Source organism: Molothrus ater, chromosome 1 (genome assembly GCF_012460135.2).
Source record: "Molothrus ater isolate BHLD 08-10-18 breed brown headed cowbird chromosome 1, BPBGC_Mater_1.1, whole genome shotgun sequence".
Classification (NCBI taxonomy): Eukaryota; Metazoa; Chordata; class Aves; order Passeriformes; family Icteridae; genus Molothrus; species Molothrus ater.
The window spans coordinates 9,367,260-9,378,637 of NC_050478.2; positions in this window are offsets into that span (position 1 = coordinate 9,367,260).

Below are 11,378 nucleotides of genomic sequence, written 5' to 3' on the forward strand. Positions count from 1 at the left end.
GGTTAACTCTTTTATGGCTCAAGAGGTTCAGCACATTGAGCCATTCCTTGCAGAAAGCCTTTCCTACCTTTGGTCACCCTCTCAGAATGGGGAAAGCTGGTTAAACAGTGGCTCAGCTCCATAAATTGTGCTGACCATCTGGACAAGCATGAGTAGCATGCCATCAGCTTGCTAATACTCCACTGACAGGAAGAGAAGTGGCCCATGCACAGCCTGGGATGCAGGAAGGGCAGACCTGGGGCCAGGCTCTGCTGCCCTCAGTCTCACCAGGCTCTCACAGGCTCTGGGTGCAAACGCATGAGCTCATGGCAGTGATGGTATCTCCAGAGCGTGGTCCCACACACCTTCCCTCCCCCTCAGCTGGAATCACGTCATGGGACATTCCTTGGCAGCATTTGGGACGTGCTCCTCCTGGCTCAGGCTCAGCTCCTGCCTCCACTCGTTGCTCCTCCAAGCGTTCGCTGTCTGTGCCTCTGCCCAGCCGGCAGCACCTGGGCTGGGGTCTGTGGCCACTGCCAGGCTGCCTGCTCCCACAGAAAGCTGGCACTGGCTGAGGGATCCCTGCCAGCCAGGGAGATGGCTCCAGTAACCTTGGGAAGGCACCGTGCTCCTGGAGTGACACATCCCTGCAGGCAGAGCCGGGAGCCCTGGGCGGTGCCACTCCACGTGTCCCCGATTTCTGCAGCACTGCCCGTGGCAATGCAACGACTTTTGCACTGCCAACCCCTTCTTGTTCAATATGCAGAAGGTATTTCCCATCTGTAGCAATCTGGGCTGTGAGTTTCCCTGTTCCCATCAGCATATTTTGTGCAGGGACAGCTGCATGCAAGCGTTCACTTACTGGGTTTTTGGGTCATCCACGTCATCTGGGAAATCTTAAATGTCTGGGGAAATAGTCATGAGGAAACGTCAGGGATAGGAACATCCAGAGAGATGGGAGGGCACAGGACAGCAAACAGTGATAGCTAAAGTGCAAAGGCAAAACCAGCTCATTGAGCTGAGCCCCCAAAAGGTTGTGTCAGGACCTGTCAAAGCCCAGAGTGTGTCTGGCTCTGCAGTTCTGGGTCAGATCCAGCTCCACTGTAAATGCGATTTTGCTCAATATGTTTTTGCCCTGAGTGCTGACACAGACTCAGGTGATGGGTGACCCCTGCCTGCTGTGCCTCTGCTCCAGCAGACAGCCCTGCTGGGATGTGCAGGGAGAAGGTGTTTGGGTGCACCTGAGCCCCCATTTTTCTCAGCAGGATTCAGGTTTGGTGGTGGCATTTTCTTTAATCAGTAGAATTACTTCCCTTGGAACCACAGATTTTTCTATCATGATTTCTTAGGAAAATATTATTCAGCTCATGTAATGCAAGTCTGAGGTTGCATTATGAGATGGATGTGATAGAACACGATGGTAATGAGTCACCTCATATCATGTTTTATTGTGATGTGTCAGCTGAGAAAGGCAAAGAGCTATAGGTGTTTCCACCAGCCCAATTATGAAACAACCACTGGTTCATGCAGGAATTAGTAAGTTTTTCCTAGGTTAGTTTAGCAGATAGGTTTTGGTCTGTCATTTAACAATGTGGTTTTTTCAGTTGCTAACAATGAGCTGCCTCAGAATCAATTTCCTACCCAGAAAAGTCATCGGTCTCTTGCTAGAAAGGGTTATATGTGCTCAGAAACTCCAATCATCAGGGTGAGCCTGTCTCTCTTGGCAGAGGGGAAAGATTCCAAGATAGCCTTTATTTTAGGACGACCTTCTGCTGGCACTGACTGGAAGGGGGTGATGCTGCCATCACCTGTTGCTGCAGAGAAGTGAGACTATGGAGGTATCATTTGGAAAGCCAGGAGGTCACAGAACAGGCCCCTGTTGTTCTCTGTTTAGTCCAGACAGGGACAGACACCTGCACACAGGCAGAAATGCCCAAGGTAGGTTTTGCATTTCTGTCCCTGCTGGCTGTGTGCTTGGTGCTCATTCACAAGGACAAAGGACATTCCTTCAGGACATTGCAGAAGTCTGAATATGAAATCATGTCTGTGGGATGTGGATGATGGAAGTGGTGCAAACCAATGAGTCTTGGTCCCTCTCCACCTCTGGTCTGGTGAGACCTTCAGCCAAGTGCTTTGCTTCCAGCTAAGCATGGATTTGCCACGGATTTGCCAAGGCTGCACAAGCAAACAGCCTCTCAGCCAGGCAGTCTGGAAGTATCTGGTCATAGTGGAAAAGGAATTTTTGGTACAAGTTTAGGTAAATGTCTAGAATAAGGAACATAGACTGATGCATATGCTCAGCTTTTCTTGTGCTATTTGTTTTGACTGCTAGTGGACTCAGTGGAGGGGCCCTGTAGTTTCCAGCCCCCCATACAGGGGACAGATTTGGGGTAAGCATAGGTGTCTTCTCTCCCACAGCCCTGTGCCTTGTCCTGACCACAGCTCCTCTGCAGTCCCCTCCCTTCAGCCCTGTGTCTTTTTGCAGCAGAAAAAGTCAATTCAGTGAAACACTCTGGGGCTTTTGCTGTGTCAATAAACAGAGGCCAGGGCAGGACCTTTCCCTTCATTTTTGTACAATGGTTTGAACTGCTCTTCTCTAAGTGCTGGTCTCACACCATTAACCCCTTACAGCCCTGCTTTGAGGAGAAGGTATTCTAGTGGGGTCATAAACGCTTCAGAGGAGGCATCCAGGGAGGGAAGCTGAATAATGGAAATGTTAACAGACCCTTCATTACACACCCGATACATCATTACTTAATTTCTTTGCTTTTGTCTCCTGTTTTTATAGGGTTTTTTCCCCCCCAGTCAATAGCATTCATCCTACTCAGTGAATGGTCTTGATACTGTTTTTATGGCATGAAAATTACTGTTGCTTTGACTGGCTCCTATTACCAGGTGACACTTCTCGGCAGAAAACAATGAATCTTCCTATTATTTGGAAAATAAATGTGATTTATGGGAGCAGCAATTGATAGTGGTCTGTGTTTTGCCATCAGTGTGCTTGCTTTCCTGAAATAAGGCTTTTACCTTTGGAGCATGAAGGCTGTTTGTCTAGTGCTGCAGAGCAGTTATATATATATTTTTTAACCTCAGCTTTCATTAAAAGATGTTTAAAAATATGATAAGGAAAACATCTGTTATCATTTTAAGGGTTTGGTGCCTATGCAGGGAGCAGTTGTGTAGGTGTGGAGTTAAGCAGGCTGGCAGGGAAGGACCAGCATGTTGTGGATGCTGGAAATGGTGGAAGGAGGAGGGGAAAGGGGAAAGCTGACCTGGGACCTGCTGTCACTTCCCTTCACTCATGGTAGAGATGATGGTCAGCACTGAGGATTTATTAATAAAATCCCCCAGTACTGATAACAAAAATGGACCAATGTAACTGCAGGGAGGGAGAACCTCTTCCCCTAAGAGCTGTGCAAGACATTACCCAGAAATGTCTGCAGAGATCCATGAGGCTGTTTCTGTTTTTTGTTTCATTCTTGCTCCTTTCCAGCAATCTCTGCTGCCAGCTGGTTGGCCTTGTCTGTCCTGGGCCAGCTCTCCCCCAGCCAGAACAGAAGTGGGCCCTCTCCTTGCTAATGACAATGCTGAAAATGTCTTGTGCTTCTTGAAGGACAAATAAATAAAGGTCTCACCTATTTGGGAACACTTTTTTTACCTTTCCTATGGAAAATGAACTAAGAAGTCCCCTGCATCACTTTGGATTTTTTTAAAAATTAAAAATAGCCATGGTGTGGTGGGTTGACCCTGGCTGGATGCCAGGCATGCACCAAAGCCACTCTGTCCCATCTCTCCACTGGACAGGAGAGAGAAAATACAAGGAAGGGTTCATGAGTTGAGATAAGGACAGGGAGAGATCACACACAGATTAACAGCCAGGCAGAACAGGCTTGACTTGAGGATGTTAATTGAATTTACCCATCAGAATCAGAGCAGGATAATGAGAAGTAAAATGAATCTTAAAAACACCTGGCCTCCTCCCTCCCTTAATGCCCTCCCCTCCTCCTTCCCGGGCTCTCTCTTCCCCCTGCCAGCTCTCAGGAGTTGGGGAATGGGGTTACAGTCCCTTCATCCACATGGTTTCTGCTGCTGCTCAGGGAGAGAGGTCCTTCCCTGCTCCAGTGTGGGGTCTCTCCCAAGGGAGAGAGTTTTCCACAAACTGCTCCAGCTCTGGGGTCACTCTTCCATGGGGTCAGTCCTTCAGGCACAGCCTGCACCAGTGTGGGTCCCCCACAAGGTCACAAGTCCTGCCAGGAGCCTGCTCCAGCAGGGGCTTTCCATGGTTCACAGCCTTCTTTCCAGGAGGAAAGAATGGGGTCTCCTCCTGGACCTCTGCACTCCCTGAATCCCCATGGGCTGCAGGGGCCATCCTCACCATGGCCTCACCAGGGCTGCACAGGAACCTCAGCTGTGGTGCCTGGAGCACCTCCTGCCCCTCCTTTTCCAGTGACCTTGGTGTCTGCAGAGTTGTTCTCACGCATTCTCATCCCACTCTTCTCTGGCTGCAATTACATCTTTTTTCTCTTTTTTCTCTTCTAGAATATGCTATCCCAGAGGCATTACTATGATTCCTAACTGGAATTCCAGCCTTGGCCAGTGGCATGTCCATCCTGGAACCATGGGGCACTGGCTCTGCTGGACCCAGGAGAAGCTTCTTACAGAAGCCCTCCCTGTAGGGTGGGAATTTTCACCTTATAGGAATCAACAAATCAATCAACAACTTCCGTCCTACAATGCATAAGGGGCAAAATTTTTTATCAGTTTTTACCTGCAAAAAAAAATTTTTTTGCAAAATTACTGGTAAAAAAGCTCCACATCCAAAGAGGTTCACCTACACATTTGTACAGGAGAGACTGAACACTGAACATACACCAATTACTGCTGCACAAAGGACCAATGACACAGGGACCAAATTATTTCTCTATACAGAACTGAGCTGCTCAGAAAAGCAGTTAAGATATTTTCATTAAGGTATTTTGACAAAGATGAATGGTCCTGGAGGAAGCAGGTACATCAGACAGGAAGAGTTGGACCATTAATTTTAAAAAGCCAATTTTCTGTCAGGTCAAGTTGTATTTTGGATTGGTTTTACTGCTCCTTCCTGCCAGCCTGCTTGCTCTGCTTTGGGGCCAATTTCTGCTCAAGCTGAAGTGAATACCTTAAAGTTGTTTCTTTCTTCACAGAAATAAATATTCAAGCATATACATCCACATGTATATGGACCTTAAACATCTTTTGGGATGTTTCACCTACTTTTATTAGGCCAAGAAGATGGATACTGTCCTAGCAGCTAGGAAGGTGAAGCAAACTGGAATTGCCTTTATCAATCTTAAAGCAATGGAATCAGCAGTTTTCTGAATATCTTTGGGCAGAGCCTTTATTTTTCAGGCCTCTGAGTTTATGTTCAGGCAGTGCCAAACACTGCAGGGATTTAAGCCTGATCTGGGATTCCTCAGTGGAACTCCTTTGTTTTGTGGTCTTTGTTTATGGTTTTATGGTCAAGAGGAGAATATTATGAAAATCTGATCTGCTACATTATGTGGGACCATATAATTTCACTTAATAATGCCTGCATTTAAGTTATGATCTCATGGCAAGCCCAGAGAGTATTTCACAGAGAAACACCCACCCACAACTGGAATACTTATCTCTTTTAAACATCATCCCATACAGAAGGTGCTTCAGTTTACTCAGTGCCTCAAACAGCAGCTTCTTCTACACAGCTCCCTGTCTGGCTGCGGGGTCTTTGCACAGGTAGGAGCATCTCTGGCCAGGACTAAATGCAGGGTTTGTCCTCAGTTAGCTACAAGGAATGGGTTTTAGTGGGGGAAATGGCATAAATACAGCTTCCAGGGTAGCTATAATTACACAGACTTTGATAAACATAATTACACTGTTGTTAAGGGGATTTTGGTGTATTTTATTTCTTCCACTTGCAAGAGCTGGATAAGAGATAGAGAGCTGTCAAAGGGAGTGCACAGTTTTGTTTCCTTATCTGAAATTAGAGCCCCAGGACACAGCTGTATTCTTACACTTTGAAGATTAATTTAAAATAAATACCATGCTTTTTATATCAGACCCTTGCCTTCTGTCTGGGATTTCTGTCACGTGGATGCATTTCCTGCAGGTGCAGCTTTTCCCACTTTGCTGGCCCTTTTTGGAGGGGATGTATTTGTGTGTGTAGCTGTGTGCTCACCTGGTGCAGGACTCAGCACTGTGTGTTTTAGCACTGCATTTCTGGTGATAAAGACCTTTACTGGAATAATGACATGTGAACTTAAAGAGGTGTTAAACATTAATTATACCAACACAGATTCTGGAATTATTTAAGGCTTCATGCATGTAACATAAAGTGTTGTTATGTGCATTATTACCCTGAATCTCACTCTTAAGGGATATTTTATTTTGATCAGAAAACAGAGAAGCCAAGTAACAGAAATACCATGTTGCAACCTCAGAATCCAGTCATAATTTGATGACATTATCAGGATGTATCCTCATAAAAGATCCCCAAAAGGTCTTCCTATTTAAATTAAACCTTGTGGAGTGCACAATGCTTTTCTGAATGGAGCTAACCATTCCTTAATTTAGTCCTGCCAGCTGCTGTGCTATTTGCACTAATATATGCTGATATTCAGTGAATTAAATCTTGATGCATCCTTCAAGTGCAGTGGGGAAGAAATCCCATCAAGGCCCTTTACCCTGAAGCAGCCCTCACCAGCTGATTTGTATGGCCCCAAACATGGAGCACTTTGCTGTGATGAGTGAACACCCACAGTAACCCCCAAATCCTGACACCATTTATGAGCCTGTAAGGAGCTTTGCTCCACAAAGCTTGAAGTACTCCAGTCAGGTTCCTGACTTCATAAATAAAGCAGAGGTCTGCCTTCCCCCTGGGAAGAGGTTGCTTGCTCCTGACTCTTGTCAAAAGGAAACTGATACTGAAACAGCTTTTTGGCATCAGCCAAGTGCTTTCTGCTTTGTAAGCTACTACCTCAACCTCCTTTTTGATACAGCTGAATTTTCCAGCATATTAGCCTCATTTATCAGCTTTGTTATAAAACAGTGTCTTTCTTTTGAGTCTTTCTGGTTTTCTGTAATTCCTGAGCATTTGGGGTTGCTGAACATATTATTCTGGAAAAACATTTAAAACATTTTTTTTTTCTGGAGGAATTTGCCCTTATAGATATGAAAATCAAGCTGAGGCAGAAAGTGGCTTGATGTGTGATGCATGGCCTCATTACAAACAGAACCCTGTCCTTTACAAGGTGGGGTTCAGGGCTAAGAGACTGGGACTCAGAGGATTTTCATGCAGTTCCTGACTCTGCTCCTGATTTCTTGAGCCAATCTTAGAGTGGTTTCCAGTCAGCCTCTCTGTTCCCCCTGTAAATTTCTTGCACTTCATTCAGTGCATTTAGCTCATTAATCTTTCAGTCCTGGAAACCAAAAATGCTGCTTCACAAGGCAAAGAGACAGGGAAACAATGTGGAATAATACACAATAAATAGCCTTGTTTCAGCTTACAAAGATGAAATTAAACCCTGTAGGGTATTTCTCCTTAGAGCCAACACTGAGACAGCACATTTCTCCCTGTCCCTGAAATCTAGACACACCAGAGAGGGAGATGGGTGAGGTCTGCTAAATGTCCTGCTCCACCCTCTGCCTGTGGCTCTCCTGGCACCCCCTCTCAGTCTGAGTAATTGTATTTGCAGTGCAAGTATTTGTACAGCCACAGTCACATCCGAGGGCTTTCCCTGAGATAAGGGGCTCCATTTCACTCCCATCCCCAGCTATCTGCAATAGAATGTAATTAATTTATCCCTTGTTTGTCAAGAGAAAACAAAACTGAGCAGCTGAAATGGTATTTGGAGGAGCAGCACATTCCTGCCCTTTGGCATGATTCAGCCTGTAGCTCTTTGTCCAGCTGTCCCTGTGCCATGATGTTGACCACTCTGGGCTGTGACACAGAGCAGTGCCATAGGAAGACACCATCTTGATTTATAGAAAAATTTCAGCACATCCATTACCAATTAATAACTTAATTACCAATTAAGTTATTAACCTCCTTCAGTTGTTTATCTTCTGTATTTGTGACCTGCCCTTTTGTAGGCACAAGCATTTTGGGGGCAAGGGTTAGTGCAGAGGCAAAGTACCCAGTTGTCTTCTGGCTCTCCCTCAGCTCTGCCCCTAAAGTGGGACACTGGATGAGTTCCACTGGGGTGGAACAGAGCCTGGGACTCTCCTCTCTGAAGGGTTTAAATACATTTTCCTGCTTATTAGACAAATGTAATGGAACTCTAACTATCCAAGCCATCTAGTGTGGTAAAAAGATGCTGCAAAATCTCAAGAATCCAGAGCAAAAGGAGGAATATTTAAAAAGACCCTAAAAGCAGCTATCTTTAATGGAATTAGATGTCTTAGCTAAATAAATAAGAAGCTATTGCTTGTAAAAAAACCCCAAAACCTCAGTGATTTCCCTTGAGGTAAAATCAGTAGAGCAAAAGAAGGAAAAAAAAACAGACTAAAAAAAAAATCCCTCACCATAAACCCCAAAGGGACTTGTCAGCTCTACAGCAGAAATTGGAGAGACTACTCAAGCAAGAAGAGGATTAGGCTATCTCCTATCAAAGCACCCAGGGACTGGATTTTTACAGCAACTTAAACAGAAAGTGGTGGAGTTTGGGTTTGGATTTTTTTATCATTTCCAGCTGTGGCAAAGACTGGAAGAAAAAAAATACATGATATTACCCCTAAAGTGATGTCCTTCCAGCAGGACCAGTGCCTGTGTCCTCCTTCCATTTAACCATTTTAAAAGTGCTTTGCACAGTAACCAAAGGCAGTGTGAAACATTTAACACCTTTGGGTAAACCTCTGAGGACCCATGTCCCACGCTGCTGAACACAAGAGTGAGCTGGCCTGGCTGTGAGAAGGACAGGACACAGTTTGTGACAAAGGCTCCTGGATGCTGCTTCTGCAGGAGAGCTGGAGGCAGCCACAAATCCTTCCTCCTAATCCTCTCTGACCTGGGCTCCTGATCCCAGACACATCAGTGCTCAGCTATTTGAATCTGCTCAGGCTTCCACAAACACCAGGCATGGCCTGAGCAGACCCCTCTGGCACAGCTATGCTGGGAGAAGGTGCCCCGAGCTCTGTGCAGAGCCAGATGCTCAACCCCAGGCACCTCCCTGTCCCACAGACGCCATCACTGCTTTTACAGCAGCAGAAATTGGGCAAATTATCACTGCAGTGTGAAGAAATTATTCCTTATTTAAACTCAGCACTTTTTCACTAAGCCCTCAAGTTCAAGACTGTGCCTGTGCTCACGTGTGTCCTTGAGTCCAAGCACTGAGGGGAGGGTGTTTCGGTTTGGAAAGACAGGAGTCTGCTAAGGAAGGCAGGAGCCTCCCCTGAAATGGAGAATGTAAACCCTCCCCACCCCTCTGAATTGCTATGAATTTTAAATTAAGGGGCTCTCAGGTAAAAATATGGGAGCAGGAAATAACAGTTCTTTAATAGGGAAAAAAAGTAAAAGGATAAAATAAACAATGCAGTACACTAGAACAACACTGACAGAGTCAGAACCCAACCTGACACCCTGTGGGTCAGGGTATTGGTAGCAGTCCCATTGGAATTGTGGCTGCAGCCCTCCTGCAGTGTCAGGTGTGGTTCTGCAGAAAAGGGTGCAGTCTTCCTCCAAAGATCCCGTGCAAGAGGCAGCTGCTGTTCCTCTGGGAAATCCAGTGGAGAAGTCATGCAGTTATTCCAGAATCTCCAGATTATATCCAGGTAGGAATGCTTGGCTCCTCCCTCTGGGCTCACATCTCCCAATGGGATGCTGTAGTTCTTATCAGTCATGCAGTGACATTCAATGGCTGTTATCAGCAGATGTCCCCCTGGAGGGAGGAGGTGATTGTGATCACTCAGAGAGAGAGATAAGGCAAACTGCCCACTTGACAAAAGACAACTGCCATACAGATGGTAATAGAACACATCTTGCCTTGCAATTTGGAACAGAGGGCATTGGTTACATTGGCACAAGTCCCCTCCTTGCTCTCTTTCTTCACAAGGTGCTTCCAGGGACCATCTCCTCTAGGCTCAGCCCAGCTCCAGCCTTCTCTTCTTCATTTCTGCAGCTTCTCAGGTTGGGCTGGTGGCACCTTCCAGGGACACACAGAAGTTGGTGCATCCCTTGTCTTTCTTGTTGTATGGCTTCTGCTGTCATTGGACAGTGAACTGTGCCAGGGCTGTGTTACTGAGCATCTTCACCTGCCCAGACCTGCGTGTTCAGTGACTGGTCCTTCACTGTCCCTCTGTGATTCAGTCCTCTAATCAGTTTTCCCCCAAAGAGAGAACAGATAGGGTTTTAATTTGTAGTCTACTGGGCTTTCAGCTTGCTCTTCTGAAAGTTATTAATTCCAGGACAAACACAATTTTCTCTCTCTTTTTCAGCCCAGATTCTGGTGCTGTTGAGGTAATGTGTCTCTGTCTGTCTAGCTTTATATAACTGTCTCTCTTTCTCTTTCTTTTTTCCTTTTTTTTTTTTTTAATTTTCTTTGCCACTTTATCAACAGCTGGAGAAAAACCTGTTATCTCCTTCCTACGGGCAGGGCAAGAAAGAGATAAAAAAGTAATTCTAAAGCCAAAGCTCAAAGTCTACCTGCCTAGCCTTCAGCCACCAACCCTCCTTGGCTAAATCTGACAGTGTCCAAAGCCTGGGGCCTCACCAGGTTCTCCTTGGAGATTTCCTTTAACACCCCTGTGAGTTCTGCATGCAGGGACACACAGCCACCAAGTCTGTGCAGCAACCTGAGCTCCTGCTGGGGGTCACCACCAAGGTGCTCCATGCCCATTCTCACCTTCACAGCCAGCCCTGAAAAGGCCACGTGCTGAAGGTGGTCCGGATTTATGCTGAGGGGATGAAACCTCATGCTGGGGTGGAGTAGCTGCAAGTTCACCTCCCTCAGCTGCCTGAAGGCTTCAGCAGCATTATCTGCTGCCCACAAGGCTCTGCAGCTGTAGGGAGAAGAGTAACTGGGCATGTCTCAAACAGCAGTTCCAGGATTTCATAAATGTGGGAAAGCTTGACCTTAACATCTGACATCAGTGGAGTCCTCTCCACAGGAGAGCTTCATATGGAAGTGGTGTTTTTAGCCTCTTCCCCTATAACACTTTGTCAGTTTACCTTATCTTGATGCCATTCCTTAAGGTGTTTGACTTGCAACAGTGCTTTTTAGGCATTGGAGTGCTCAAGTTCTGCTTATAAATCTAAGTAACTCATCCAAGTTGAAATAGGAATTTATTCTGAAGCTATCAATCCAGTTTGAATTTACATCACTTCTTTTTAACCTCAAGACTTCTACAAACAATTGCCTCAGGATATGAATATTATGTTATCAAAT